Below are 16,180 nucleotides of genomic sequence, written 5' to 3' on the forward strand. Positions count from 1 at the left end.
CAACCCAGTTCTCAGACTCCTCTTCACATTCACTCTTCCCAAGGAAGATTCCTCTTCCCACATATCAAAAAGGCAGGCAGTGTTAGGCAAGAGGAGTGGGGAGAGGTGGTCTGGGAGGGACCAGATGAATGTGCCAGTCCTCATCCCTGCCGCGAGGCTTCAGGGAGCCGCAAGCTGGATTGTCCTCATCTCTCTCCCTTCTTTCACACTGATCCGCCCTCACACAGCACCAATGCCCTCCTGCTGAAACACTTTTTAGATACATATTAAGCACTGTTACTAGTTACAATTACGTGAATCTTCCAACCTGCCCGGTGTCCACCACCCTGAACCACCACCACACTCCCACCTGCCCTCCCACCCCCAAATTGGCAGAGAAAGAATTTAAGGGTATTCCCTTTCCTGTATTTCTAACTCTATTCACCTTGGGCCAAATTTTATTTTTTTTATTTTATTTTTAAGTAATCTCTCCACCCAGTGTGGGGCTCAAACTTACAACCCTGAGATCAAGAGTCCCACAATCTGCCAACTGAGCCAGCCCAGTGCCTCCCAAATTTGATTTAGTTATTCCTGAGCCTAGGAAATGACCACCCTATTAGTAACCTTTGAGTTTGTTGATTGGGTGATCCCTCCAGCACTCTACTCAAAGCCAGGTTATTAAGAGAAGCAATGTTGCTGTAAGAAGCAGTAATCCAATTACTTTTTTTTTTTTTAATTTCAACCCTCTGGGGATATTGTCAACCCCCACTTCACCATCCATCCTCTGGCCGAAACTTGGAAACTCCCACTTTTCATATTTGCTAGTCACTGCCCAGGGTGAGGGAATTTGAGATTCTGTGCACTCAAAAGCTTCTCCTGCTAGGGCTCCATACAGCCCAGGCAGGCAGGGGCTGGTGATGCTGCAAACAGAGGTGCTAGCCGACTTGCTGCTTACTGCGAACCTGCAGGTGGACTGGAATGGGAGAGAAAGCTGGACATAACCAATGAGCCAGCACTCATCAAGTTCTTCCTGCCCCTGGCCTCCTCTGGAAACACTGCTAAGAAGGAACCTTTACAGGCAGGCAGACAGGCCCCCAGCCTCCCTGTCACACTGTGGCACTTCTTCCTTGCCTCAGTCTCCAGTTGGTTTGTCACAACCCCGCCCCTGCTTGGGATAACTCTAGCTCAGCTTTGACCTCTTCCTGCCTCTTTGACTCTGCACTCCATCAGCTGTGACAACCAGTCTCCGTGAGCAAAGGCCTTTTTTATCAAGGACCTTCTCACACTGCTGAGAATTTTTAATTGGTTATGTTGGGTTAGAGGGCATCTGGAGTGGAGAATACAGCAAGAAAGGGAGGCCGGGGAAACATCTTTTCTTTCCACAGCCAATGTGAGGGGAGAGTGCCTGCTGGGTGAAGGCAGAGTCACCAGCCAGTCACTGGGCTCACCACCCAGGCCTTGGGGTGCTTTCCCCTGCCCTCCTCCCTCCCCCGAGAGCACACTCTCTAGTTCTTAGAGTTCATAAAAGATGCTCAGAAGAGAATTAACTGCAATTAGAGATTGGTTCAGTGTTACCAGCACTCTTCGAAGAACAAAGAAACTTTTGTTCCTACATATCGGCAGCCACCTGCCTACATTTCCCTCTCTTTTACCCAGCAATTTCTCACAAATCTCTGTCCCTGTCTGATCCAACATTTGTTCCTAAAGGAGCAGCTATTTTCCTCCATGTATACACTCCATAAATACGCTTTCTTTGGGGCTTCCTTTAATACTGTTTCAAAAGGAATTTCTCTATCCAATTTGACATCTTACTCTCTAATCAATTCTTAAATCAAACTGAAATGAGGTTTCTATTTAGGTGTTGAATAAAATAGTTACAGAAAGACACTTTTTCCCCACCCCATAAGAATGAATTCAGATGATTTAAATCACTAGATTAAAAAAAAAAAAAAGAAAGGCAAGTGCTCAGTGAATGTGCCCACAAATTCTTAAAGATTTTTATTTATTCGTGAGAGACACAAAAAGAGGCGGTGGGGGAGAAAGTGGGGGGGGAGAGAGAGAGAGAGAGAGAGAGAGGCAGAGACACAGGCAGAGGGAGATGCAGGCTCCATACAGGGAACCCAATGTAGGACTCTATCCCAAGTCTCCAGGATCATGCCCTGGGCTGAAGGCGGCGCTAAACCGCTGAGCACTTGCTTTTATGCCTCAACAGAATAGTCACATTAATAGAAATCATTGGGTGGGATGAGTACTGGATGTTATACTATATGTTGGCAAATTGAACTCCAATTTAAAAAAAAATAGAAATCTGGATGTTGTTGCTTGAAACTTAAGACGTTTGTGGTGCCCTAATGCTTCCCTCATGGGTAGCTCTTGATTCAGCTCTAAGGAATACAATGAAGTAGTAGCACCTGGTTTGGGATCCAGCCTTGCATTTCACAAGTTGTGTGCCATCAAGCCTCATCTTTAAAAATGAGTAAAATAATGCATCCCTCACAGAGATGTGATGAGGATTAATGAGAATGTGAAGCTTTAAGCTCAAACTAGAATAGGCAGTTATTCTCACAAAATTTTTCTTTAATTTAAATTCAGTTAGACATCATTAGTTTCACAGTTGCATTTAACACCCAGTTCTCACATCAAGTGCCTTCCTTCAGGCCCATCACCCAGTTACCCCATCCCTCCACCCACCTCCCCTCCAGCAACTCTGTTTGTTTCCTATAGTTAAGAGTCTCTCATGGTTTTTTCTCCCTCTCCGACAACTTCCTTTTCAGTTTTCCCTCCGTTCTCCTATGATCCTCTGTGCTGCTTCTTCTAGTTCACGTATGAGTGAAACCATATCATAATTGTCTTCTCTGACTGAACTTATTTCACTCAGCATGATACCCTTCAGTTCCATCCATGTAATGGAAATGGTAGGTATACATCCTTTCTAATGGCTGAGGAATATTCCATTGTGTGTGTGTGTGTGTGCGTATATATATACATATATACGCACACACACACACACTCTATCTCTTCTTTATCCATTCGCCTGTCAAAGGACATCTTGGCTCTCCCTCTCCTTTGCTTACTGCTAGAAGGTCCAGTCCACTGACCAGACGTCAGTGTTCACTTACCTGACTCCTGCAGGCTCTCTCATTTCTCCCTAAGGGCAGGAGCCCGAATTACCTCACCTGACAAAATGTGTTTACATAACAGTGTAAAAGCTCTCCATGAAGCATCAATAGGACCTCAAAGCTAGAGAGACAGTGACAAAATGAGAAGCAGGCTCCCTGTGAGGAGTCCAAAGTGGGATTCAATCCCCGGGCTCCAGGATCATGACCTGAGCCGAAGGTAGATGCTCAACCACTGAGCCACCCAGGTGCCACTAAATATTGTATTTTATTAACTTTAAAAGAATCTCACTTTTGTATTCCCTAGGCCATGACATACTATAAAGAACTTTAGCTCTGGGTTCAAGTTATGGCTCTGCTAGTTACTAGTTGTGGGACCTAAGGCTAGGGGCCAATACTCTCTCTCTTTTCCTCAATTTCTTCATCTGGAGAATGAAAATAATAATACCTATTTCACATGGCTATTATGAGGAATAAATGAATTTATTTAAAGTACAACAAAAGAACTTTTTAAAAATGCCAGGTATTGGGCACCTGGGTGGCTCCCACAAGGAGCCTGCTTTTCCCTCTGCCTATGTCTCTGCCTCTCTCTTGGTGTCTCTCATGAATAAATAAATAAAACCTTTTTAAAAAAATAATAAAAAATAAATTAATTAAATAAATAAGCCAGCTATTATAATTGTGTTCATTAGTTCAGCTGAGGCTGTTTTTTTTTTGTTGTTTTTTTGTTTTTTTTACCATAGAAGCTTTATTTTACATATTTCCAAGTCATTAGTGAGAAAGAGGAAATACTTCTTTACTATACAAAATCATGGATAAGCAGATTTGAATGAGACCTTAGAGATCACCTTTCCCACACCTGAAAATGGTGCCAGGCACATTTCTGGGAGTTAGGCAACTGGCAATAAGCACACCAGTAAGTCCCTAACCTCTTGGGGCTTATCTTTCGTTTGGGAGAGGGAGATACAGAATAAAGTAAATGTGGAGATAATAGCCATGGGGAAAAGAAAAGGGATGGAGAAAGGAAGTGCTGGATGTTGAGAGGGTTGGAGGATTTTTTAAAAAATATAGATTGGTCAAGGAAGTTTTACTGATAAGGCAAGAATTGAAGACAGTGAAATGCCAGCCATGTGAATATTTGAGAAAGAATACATCAAGCAGGGAGAATAGCAAATTAAAGGCTTTAACATGAGCTCACGAGCACAGAGAGGCTGCAACTGTAGCAGAACGAGCTATGAAAAGAGTGGAGGGAATGAGGCTTCATGGTGCAGGGCCTTGTTCTAGAGCCCTCTGAGTCCTTCTGCCTTCAATCTGTGTGAGATGACATTACAGGGTCTCACCAGAGGAGGAGCGTGAGCTGGTTTGTGTCTTAATGGATAACTGTGAGAATGAAGAGTTCTTGTGAAGTATAGTTAACATACGATATTATATTAGTTTCAAGTGTACAACAAAGCAATTTGACAGTTATATACATTATGAAATGATCACTGTGTGGTTACCGTCTGTACTATATAGTTATTACAATATTATTGACTATATTCCTTAATATTGTACTTTACATTTCCATGATTTACTTATTTTGTAACTAGAAGTTTGCAGTTTTTGATCCCCTTCACCTATTTTATCCATTCCATCACCCCCTCCCCTCTGGCAGCTACCAGTTTGTTCTCTGTATTTATCAGTTTGTTACTGTTTGTCCATTTGTTTTGTTTCTTAGATTCACATATAAGTGAAATTATATGGTATGTCTTTTTTTATCTTATTTTATTTAGCATTATACCCTCTAGGTCCATCCATGTTGTGGCGAATGACAAGATTGCATTCCCTACCAAACAGTAATTAGAACTAGAACAAATAATCCTAAGATTTGTATGGAACCACAAAAGACCTCAAACAGTCAATACCCTTGGGAAAGAACAAAACTGGAGGTATCATGCTCCCAGATCTCAAACTATATTACCAACCCATATCAATCAAAACAGTATGGCACTGGGACAAAAAGAGACATAGATAAATAGAACAAAATAGCTCAGAAACAAACCAATGTATACATAGCCAATTAATTTACAATAAGGAAAAGTCAGTCTCTTCAATACATGGAGTTGGGAAAACTGGACAGCTACATGCAAAGAATGAAAATGGACCACTTTCTTACACTATACACAAATATAAACTCAAAAAAGATTAAAGACCTAAATATAAGATCTGAAGTCATAAAGCCTCTAAAGAAAACATAGATAGTTATCTCTTGGAACATCAGTCCTAGCAATATCTCTTTTGGCTCTGTCTCCTCAGGCAAGGGAAATATAAGCAAAACAAACAATTGGGACTACATCAAACTAAAAAGGTTTTGCACAGCAAAGAAAACCAACAAAATGAGAAAGCAACCTACTGAATAGGAGATGATACTTGCAAATTTTACATTTGACAAGGGATTAATATCCAAAATATATAAAGAACCCATACAACTCAACACCAAAAAAAAAAAAAAAAAAAAAAAGGAGAGAGAGATCTGATTTAAAAATAGACAGAGGACCTTAATAGACATTTTTCCAAAGAAGACATAAAGATGGACAACAGACATGAAATGATGCTTAACATCACTAATCATTGCGGAAGTGCAAATCAAAACCACAATAACATATCACCTCATATTAGTCAAAATGACTAGTATCAAAAAGACAAGAAATAGCACATGTTGGTAAGGATGTTGAGAAAAAGAATGCATGTTGATGGGAATGTAAATTAGTGCAGCCACTATGGAAAACAGTAAGGAGATTTCTCAAAAAATTAAAAATAGAAATCCTATATACCCCAATAACCCATTTGTGAGTATTTACCCCCACACACAAAGAATGGATTTTAAAAGACAAAGATCCAAATTCATGAAATTAATAGGTCATCTCAATATTTCATTCCAAAATGTTCTTCTTCAAGACACATAATAATAAAATTCTAATACCAAAGACAAAGAGAATACTTAAAGAGACAAGAGAAAATTTTTTTTTCATACAAAGGAACCCTCATATGGTTGTCAGTGGATTTCTCAGAAGAGACCTTACACGCCAGGAAAAAAATCAGATTATATATTCAAAGTGCTAAAAGAAAAAAAAAAAAGCTGCCAACTAAGAATACTTTACCCAACAAAATTTTCCTTCAGAATTGAAGGTAAAATAAAGACCTTCCTAATAAACAAAAGCTGAGGCAATTCATCATCACTAAACCAGTATTACAAGAAATGCTAAAATGGAGTTCAAGTTGAAACAAAAGGATCCTAATTAGTAACATGAAAACATATGAAAATATACAACACATCGGTAAAGGTAAACATACATTCAGACTCAAAATACCCTAATACTGTCAAATGGTAATGTGCTAACTACTTAGCTCTAGAATGAAGGTTAAAACACAAAAGCATAAAAATAGCTATAGTTTCAACAATTTGTTGAACACATGATTAAAAAATGGTAAATGATGACATCAGAAACATTCAAGAGGGGGAGTAAAAGTATAGTGTTTTGTATGCAACTGAAGTTAAATTGTTATTAGCACAAAATAGACTTTATATGTAAAATGCTTTATATAAACTTCATGGGAACTACAAAGCCAAAATTCACAATAGATACACAAAGATTTTAAAAAAGAAGAAGAAAGCATTCCACTATGGAAAATCATCAACTTACAAAGGAAGGCAGCAAGAAATGAAGAAAAGATAAACAGAACTTCACAACAGCCAGAAAAAAAAAATAATATGACATTAATAAGTCCTTACTTAGCAATAATTACTCAAAGATTAATGCATTGATTTCTCTAATGAAAAGGCACAATAGATTAAAAACAAAGACTATATACTGCCTGTAAGAGTCTCACTTCAGCTTAAAGGACACACACAGGTTCAAATGAAGGGATAAGAAAACATACTCTATTTAAGTGAAAATCAAAAAAGAGTAAGAGTAGGAAGCTATGCTGACATCAGAAAAAAACAGACTGTAAGCCAATAATGGCAATGAGAAAAAGGTGGACATTATATAATAAAGGGATCAACTCATCAAGAAAATATAAAAATCATAAATATAAATGTACACAATAAAGTAAATGTATTAAAGCAAATATAAACATATATGAGGGGGGATATAATACAATAATAACAGTATTATATTTTTAACAATGGAGAGATCATCCAGCTGGAAAGTCAACAAAGAAATATTAGACTTGAACCAAATGTTATACCAAATTAACCTAATAGAAATATATAGAATATCAATCCAGTACTAGTAGAATATACATTCTTCTCAAGAGCACACAGAACTTTCCTCAGGATGAACCATATGATACATCATAGAACAAGTTTTAACAAATTTAAAAAGATTGAAATCCAGTCATAACAGCTAGAAAATTCACAAATATGTGCATATCAACAACATCCTCCTGAACATCCAACAGATCAAACTAAAAAATCAAAAGGGAAATCAATAAATATCTTGAAACAAATGAAAATGGAGGTACAACACATCAAAACATGTGAGATGCTGCAAAAGCAGTAATAAAAGGAAAGTTTATCCTGATAAATGCACATTAAGAAAATAAAAACATCTCAAATAATCTAACTTTGCAACTTAAGTAACTAGAAAAGGAGGAATATAGTTAAGCCCAAGTTAGCAGATGAAAGGTAATAACAAAGGTCAGAGCAGACAGAAATGAAATAAAGACCAGGAAAACAAAAGAAGAGATTGGTAAAACTAAGAGCTGCTCTTTTGAAAAGATAAACAAAATTGACAAACCTTTAGCCAGAGACTAACAAAGAGAATAGAAAGAGGACTGAGGACTCAAATAATCAAAAATGAAGGAGAAATTATAGCTGATACCACAGAAATACTAAGTATATTGAGAGATTACTAAAAACATTATATACCAAAAAAATTAGATAACTTAGAAGGAATAGAAAGATTCCTAGAAATATATAATCTACCAAGACTGATGTATTAAAAAACAGAAAATCTGAACAGTCCAAAAATGAGGAAGGAGAACGAATCTGTAATCAAACTTCCCAACAAAAGTCTAGGATGAGACAGCCTCACTGGTGAATTCCATCAAACATTTTAAGAATTAATAACAATTCTTCTCAAATTCTTCCAAAAAATTGAAAAGGGTGGAACATGTCCAAATTCATTTCACAAGGTCAGCATTACTCTGAAAATAAACAAGGACACTACAAGAAAAGAAAATCAGCAAACCAAATTCAAAAGTACAATAAAGGAATATCATGATCAAAGTGGGATTCGATGCCTGGATGGTTCAGTTAGTTAAGTGTCTGTTCTTGGCTCTGGACATGATCCCAGGGTCCCAGGATCGAGCCCTGCACCAGGCTCCTGCTTAGCAGGGAGATTGCTTCTCCTTCTGCCCCTCCCCTGCTGATTCTCTCTCTTTTTCTCTCTCTCATGTTCTCTCTCTCTCTCTCTCTCTCTCTCTCTCTCTCTCTCTCTCTCTCTCATGTTCTCTCAAATAAATAAATAAATCTGTAAAAACAACAACAAAGTGGGATTTATTCAGGGATGCAAGAGTGGTTCAACATCTGCTAACGAACAATATGATATACCACATCAACAAAATGAAGGATAAAAATCATATGGTCAGGGATGCCTAGGTGGCTTAGCAGTTGAGCATCTGTCTTTGGCTCAGGTCATGATCCTGGAGTCCTGGGATTGAGTCCCACATTAGGCTCCCTGCAGGGAGCCCTGCTTTTCCCTCTGCCTATGTGGGAAACAAAATTGACAAACCTTTAGCCAGAGACTAACTAAGTGTGTCTCTTTCTCTGTGTCTCTCATGAATGAATAAATAAACTTTTTTTAAAAAAACATATGATAATTTCAATAAATGAAAAATATGCTTATGACAAAATTTAAGATCCATTTATGATTAAAAATTTACAATAAAGTCAGTATAGAGGGAATGTATCTCAACATAATAAAGGCCACATAAGACAAGCCCCCAGCTACCATCATACTTGATGGTGAAAACCTCAAAGCTTTTCCTAAGGATGCCCACTATTGCCACTTTCATTCAAGATAATATTAAAAATTCTAACCAGAGCATTTAGGCATAAATAAATAACTAAATAACTAGCATCTAAATCAAAAAGAAAGAAGGAAAACTGTCATTGCAGATGACACATTACATGTAAAAAAAAAAAAAAAGCCTGAAGATTCTACCACAAATGTTAAAACTAATTTAAAAATACAATAAAGGTGAGTGCATTATGCTGAGTGAAATAAGTCAATTGGAGAAGGACAAACATTATATGGTCTCATTCATTTGGGGAATATAAAAAATAGTGAAAGGGAATAAAGGGGAAAGGAGAAAAAATAAGTGGGAAATATCAGAAAGGGAGACAGAACATGAAAGAGTCCTAACTCTGGGAAATGAACTAGGAGTGGTGGAAGGGGAGGAGGGGGTGGTGACTGGGTGGCGGGCACTGAGGTGGGCACTTGATGGGATGAGCACTGGGTGTTATTCTGTGTGTTGACAAATTGAACACCAATAAAAAATAAATTTATTTAAAAAAATCAATAAAGGTACAGGATACAAAAATCAATTTATAAAAATCAGTTGTTTTCTATACACTAAAAATAAATTATCACAAAGAGAAATTAAGAAATTAATACCATTTACTATTGCATCAGAAAGAATACAGTATCTAGTAACAATGGCCAAAATATGGAAAAAGCTCAGATGTCCATCAACACATGAATAAAGATGTGGTACATATATACAATGGAATATTACTCAGCCATCAAAAAGAATGAAATCTTGCCATTTACAAAAATGTTGATGGAACTAGAGGGTATTATGTTAAGTGAAATGAGACAGAGAAAGGCAATTGTCATATAATTTCACTCATATGTGGAGTTTAAGAAATAAAATAGATGAATATAGGGGAAGTGAAGGAAAAATAAGACAAAAACAGAGAGGCAGGCAAACCATAGGAGACTCTTAACTGTAGGAAACAAACTGAGGGTTGCTGGTGGGGGGATAGGATAACTGGGTGATGGGCATTAGGGAGGGCACTTGATGTAATGAGCACTGGGTATTGTATGCAACTGAAACATCACTAAATTCTACCTCTGAAACTAATAATACTGTATATGTTAATTAAATTTAAATTAAAAATTAAAAAAAAAGAATACAATATCTAGGAATAAATTTAACCAAGTAGGTGAAAGACCTGTACTCTGAAAACTGTAAGACAGGATGAAAGAATTTCTTTCAAAAAAAACACAAACAGAAAGATATCCTGTGCTCGTGGATTGGAAGAATATTGTTAAAATGTCCATACTACCCAAAGCAATCTATATATTCAATGCAACCCCTATCAAAATTCCCACAGCATTTTTCACAAAAATAGAAGAGATGGTTTTAAAATTTGTATGGAACCACAGAAGACCCCAAATAGCCAAAGTCTTGACCAAGAAGAAAAAAGCCAGAGGAAAAAATCCTAATTTCAAACTATATTGCAAAGCTGTAGTAATCAAAGCAATATGGTATTGATATTAAAAGATACAGTAATTAACAGAACAAAATAGAGTGACCAGAAATAAACACATGCATATATGATTACTTCATTTATGACAATGAAGCCAAGAATACACAATAGGGAAAAGATAGTCTCTTCAAATAATGGTGAGAAAACAGGATATCCACAAGCAAAATAAAAACATTGAACCACTATCTTATACCATACACAAAAATTAACTCAAAATGGACTAAAAACTTGAACATAAGACCTGAAACCATAAAACTTCTATGAAAAAAATATAGGTGGTAGCCTCCTTGACAAATCTTGGCAATGATTTTTTGGATTTGATGCCAATGGTAGAGGCAACAAAATGTAAAAAAACAAATGGTCCTATACCAACAAGAAAAGCTTCTGCACAGCATAGGAACCCAGCAACAAAATGAAAGACAACCAATGAAAGTAGAGAAAATAATTGCCAACCATATACTTAATAAGGGGTTAATATCCAAAATATATGAAGAACTTGTATACAACTTGATAACAAAAAACAAATGTGATTACAAAATGGGCAGAGGACCTGATTAGACATTTCTTTCAATGCGGACATACAGGTAGACAACATGAAAAAGTACATGAAAAAGTGCTCAGTATCACTAATCATCAGGGAAATGCAAATCCACAATGAGATATCATTTCGCATCGGTTAGAATGTCATCAAACATCAAAAAGAGATAACAAGCATTGGTGAAGATGTGGAAAAAAGAAATGATTTTGTACTATTGGTAGGAATGCAAATTGGTGCAACCACTCTAGAAAACAGTGTGGAGAGTCCTCAAAAAGTTAAAAATGGAACCACCATATGATCTAGAAATTCTACTTCTGGGTATTTACTAACTAAAAAAAGAAACCAGCACACCTATGTTCACTACAGTAAAACTTACATTAGCCAAAACGTGGAGGCTAACCTAAGTATCAATGGATGAATGGGTAAAGAAAATGTGGTGTCTATATATGTACATGATGGAATATTATTCAACCTTGAACTTATATGAAAATCCCAACTTTTATGACAACATGGATAAACCTTTAGAGCATTATGCTAAGTAAAATAAACCAGAGAAGACAAATACTACATGATCCCATTTATATGTGAAATATAAAAAGCAAAAACAAAGAACCTGAACTCATAGATACAGATAACAGATTGTTGGTTGCCAGAGGCAGGTGTGGAAGGTGGGTGAAACAAATACAGGTACACAAAAGTGTAGAAAATAAATAAGTCCTGGTATATAGTGTACAGCATGGTGACTATCAGTAAAAATACAGTATTATATATTTGAAGGTTAGCAACCTAAGAGGGTGCATCTTAAAATTCATTACAAGGGTAAAAAATGTATAACTAATGTGGTGATGGATGTTAACTAGACTTATTGTGGTGGTCATTTTGCCATATACATAAATATCAAATCATTATGTTGTACCTCTGAAACTAATATAATGCTATATGGCAATTATATCTCAATTTTTTTTAAAAAAGGCATCCAAATAGAAAAGAAAGAAGTAAAATTACCTTTGTTTGTGTATGATAAAATCTTAGAGAAAGTCCTAACAATTCCACCAAAAAAAAAAAATTGATAAATTCAGTCAAGTTGAAAACAAAATCAACATACAGAAAACAGTTGCACTTCTATACACTAATGATAAAATATCTGGAAAATTAATAAAACAACCTCATTCACAACAGCATCAAAAACAATAAAATACTTAAAAATAAATTTAAGCAAGGAGGCAAAAGAGCTATACAACGAATACTATAAGACTATGATGGAAAAAAAATTGAAGACACAAACTGGAAAGATATTTCATGTTTGTGCATCAGAAGGATATTGTTAAATGTCCATTATTACCCAAAGCCATCTATAGAGTCAATGCAATTAGTATCAAAATTCCAATGGTATTTTCACAGAAATAGGAAAAATAATCCTAAAATTTGTATGAAGCCACAAAAGATTCTGAATAGCCAAAGCAATCCTGTGAGAAAACCCAGGAACATCACATTTCTGGATTTCAAGCTATACTACCCAACTATAGTAATGAAAACAGTATGGTACTAGCATAAACATAGACACAAAAACCAATGAAACAGAACCAGGAGCCAGAAATAAGCCCTTGCATGTATTATATAGCAAACTAGTATTTGACAAGGGCACCAAGAATACTCTATGGGAAAAAAGATGGTCTCTTCAATAATTGATGTTGCAAAAACTAGATCATTACATACAGAAGAAGGAGATTGGACCCCCATCATAGGCCACTCAGGAAAATTAACTCAAAATAGATTAGACTTAAATGTAAAACCTGAAACTGTAATACATCTAGAAGAAAACATAAGAAGTTCCCTGCCATTAGTCTCAGCAGTGATTTCCTAGGTAAGACAGCAAAAGCAAAACAATGAAAGCAAAAACAAGCCAGTGTGACTACATTAAACTAAGAGCTTCCACAAAATGAAAAGGCAGTCTATGGAATGGGAGAAAATAACTGCAAATCATGTATGTGATAAGGGGTTAATATTAAAAATATATGATGAAATCACTTCTCGGCCTTTTGGCTAAGATATCAAGTGTAAAAATATATGATGAACTAATACAACTCAATAGCAAAAAACCCAAAAGCCTAATAACCCAATTTTTTTAAAGGGCAGATGAATCAAGTAACCAGTTTTTCAAAGACATGCAAATAGCCAATAGGTACTTGAGAAGGTGCTTGATATCACTAATCATCAGAGGTTTGCAATCAAAACCACAGTGAGATACCACCTCACATCAGTCAAGAATGGCTAGTATCAAAAAGACAAGAAATGAGTGTCGATGAGGATGTGGAGAAAAGGGAACACTTGTACACTGTTGGTGGAAATGTAAATTGGTTGTAGTGACTGTGAAAAACAGTTTGGAGGTTCCTCAAAAAATTAAAAATAGAACTACCATACGATCTAGCAATTTCACTTCTGGGTATCTATCCAAATGAGTTGAAATCAGGATCTTAAAGAGATGTCTGCATTTACACATTAGTTGCAAAATTAAAATAACCAAGATATGGAAATAATGTTATCTAAGTGTCCATCAACAGATGAACCGATAAGAGGTTATATATATATAAAATAGATATGAAATAATTATATATACATGAAATGATGATATTATTCAGGCACAAGCAGAAAGAAAATCCTGCCATTTCCACTAACTTGGATGAACCTTGAGGGCATTATGCCAAGTGAAGTAAGTCAGATAGAGGAAGACACTAAAAAACTGTATGATAACATTTATGTAGAATCTAAAAAAGTCAAGTTCAGAAGCAAAGAGCACAGTGGTGGTTGTTACGAGGTGCTAGGCAGTGGTGGAAATGGGGAGATACTGGTCAAAGGGTACAAACTTTCAGTTACAAGTTTAGCAAATCTGGGGATCTCATGTACAGCATGGTGATTTTAGCTAACAATACTCTCGTATACTCGAATGTTGCCAAGAGAGCAGATCTTAAGTGTTTTACCACAACAAGTAATAATAACAGTAGGACAGGATGGAGGTGTGAGCTAATGCTATGGTGGTCATCATTTTACCATATATGAAAATCAAATAAATACTCTGTACACCTTAAACTTACATGCTATGATACATCAGTTTTATCTCATTAAAGCTTAAAATAAAATAAAGACAAAGATGGAAATCAGAGGCTATGGTAATAAGCCAAGTGAAAGACCAGGGTGCTAGACATCATGAGTGGTTGTACCAAGAACATGGAAGACTGAAACTGCCATTTATTCAAAAGAATGAAATTAAAATGAAAAGAACATAGAAAGAGGAGGTTTGGGGGCTTAGTGGGAAGAGTTAGAAGTTTAGCTTCTGAGATGTTGAGTTTGAGATGCCTACTAGACATCCAACTGGACAAGTCACTTGGAAACAAAATCTGGAATTCAGGGAGGGAATGCAGCTAGAGATACAAATTCAGGCATCATCAATGTAAGATGGTATTAATGCCATTGGACTAGACAAAAGTATGTAAGGAGGAGTGTAGATAGAAGAGAAGAAATGCCCAAGGACTCAACCTGAGCTCTGGGCCATTTCAATATTCAGAGACTGAGAAGTGAAAAGGAAACTGCAGAGACAACCCACTGAGAAAAAGCAAGGAATGAAGCAGTTGGGAGTGCAGGAGGGGAGGAGAAGTTTTCTAGAAAGCAAGTGAAGAAAGGGCTTTGAGGAGAAAGCCATGATCAACTGTGTTAAATGAGGCCTGAATATGGGCAGCTGGATTTAGAAACATGAAGGGCAACCATGAGCTCCGCAGGAGTTATTGTGCCCTAATGGCAAAGGTTAAAGCCTGACTGGAAATGGAATTTCCATGTCTAAGAATTTTAGACAGTGAGAATAGGTGGTTCTGTCAGAGTTTTGCTAGGATGAAAAAAGAGAAGGTGGTGTCGAAGGGTAGGGGGAGGCAAGGAAAACACTTAAGGTGGGGTCCCATCAAGGATCTCTATATGCAGATGGCAGCGATCCAGTAGAGATGGAAACCTGATAATGCAGGAGAAAGCATGAAGGGAAATTTTCTGACGTGGTGTACTTGAGCAGGCAAGAGGCTTCTTTAAGAAATGGATGCAGAGGGCAGCCCCAGGGGCTTAGTGGTTTAGTGCTGCCTTCAGCCCAGGGCATGATCCTGGAGACCCAGGATCAAGTCACATGTTGGGCTCTCTGCATAGAGCCTGCTTCTCCCTCGGTCTCTCTCTCTCTCTCTAATAAATAAATTAAAAATATTTTTTAAAAATGTTTAAAAAAAGAAATGGATGCAGAAATTGAGGATTAGGGAAGTAAAGCAACTTGGCTGAGGTCACTAAGCAGTAAAGGGTGGCCCAATAGTCACAATGCAGTCTGGTCTGTTATTGTAGAACCCAGATAAGGATAAATTCTGGAAACAGGGACATGTATTCCCTGTTTCATTGTTTTCTTAATATGATGCCATTGTGAACTTTAGGAAAATACACATTTGAGGGAGAATAGGCCATTCAGGGCATTTTCAGTAAAGACCTCCAATTAAGTAAGGTTTAACTAGGAATTAAGTGTACAGCAAGATCAGGTTGTTTGGTTCCTTCTTAGCCAATTCAATTGCAGCAAATTAGTTTATCTAGTAGTTATTATTAAATATTGTCATTGATCAAGTCATCTAATCTTTTTTTGTTAAGATTTTAATTATTCATTCATGAGAGACAGAGAGAAAGAGGCAGAGACACAGGCAAAGGGAGAAGCTGGCTCCCTGCAGGGAGCCGCATGCAGGACTCACTCCCAGGACCCCGAGATCATGCCCTGAGCCAAAGGCAAGAGGCTCAACCACTGAGCCACCCAGGTGCCCTCATCCAATTTCTTTAAGCTTTGTTTATACATCTGATAAGTGAACACACTTGCTGCAAAGTTAATGTAGAGATTAAATAAAATTATTTACATGCATACATACAACATACATACAACGGTGTGTAGTAAATGCCCAGATCAGAGTAGGTGCTGAGGGGTGGCCGGACCCCACTTCCCTC

At 36.9% G+C, this 16,180-nt stretch overlaps 1 long non-coding RNA gene across 3 annotated transcripts in view; it reads right to left on the reverse strand.

Annotated features, from left to right (window-relative positions):
• Window positions 1-16,180, reverse strand: part of LOC112647197 (uncharacterized) — a 77,229-nt gene that overhangs the window by 2,359 nt on the left and 58,690 nt on the right. The gene's annotated exons all lie outside the window — the stretch shown is intronic.

The sequence above is a fragment of the Canis lupus genome, chromosome 32 (genome assembly GCF_003254725.2).
Source record: "Canis lupus dingo isolate Sandy chromosome 32, ASM325472v2, whole genome shotgun sequence".
Classification (NCBI taxonomy): Eukaryota; Metazoa; Chordata; class Mammalia; order Carnivora; family Canidae; genus Canis; species Canis lupus.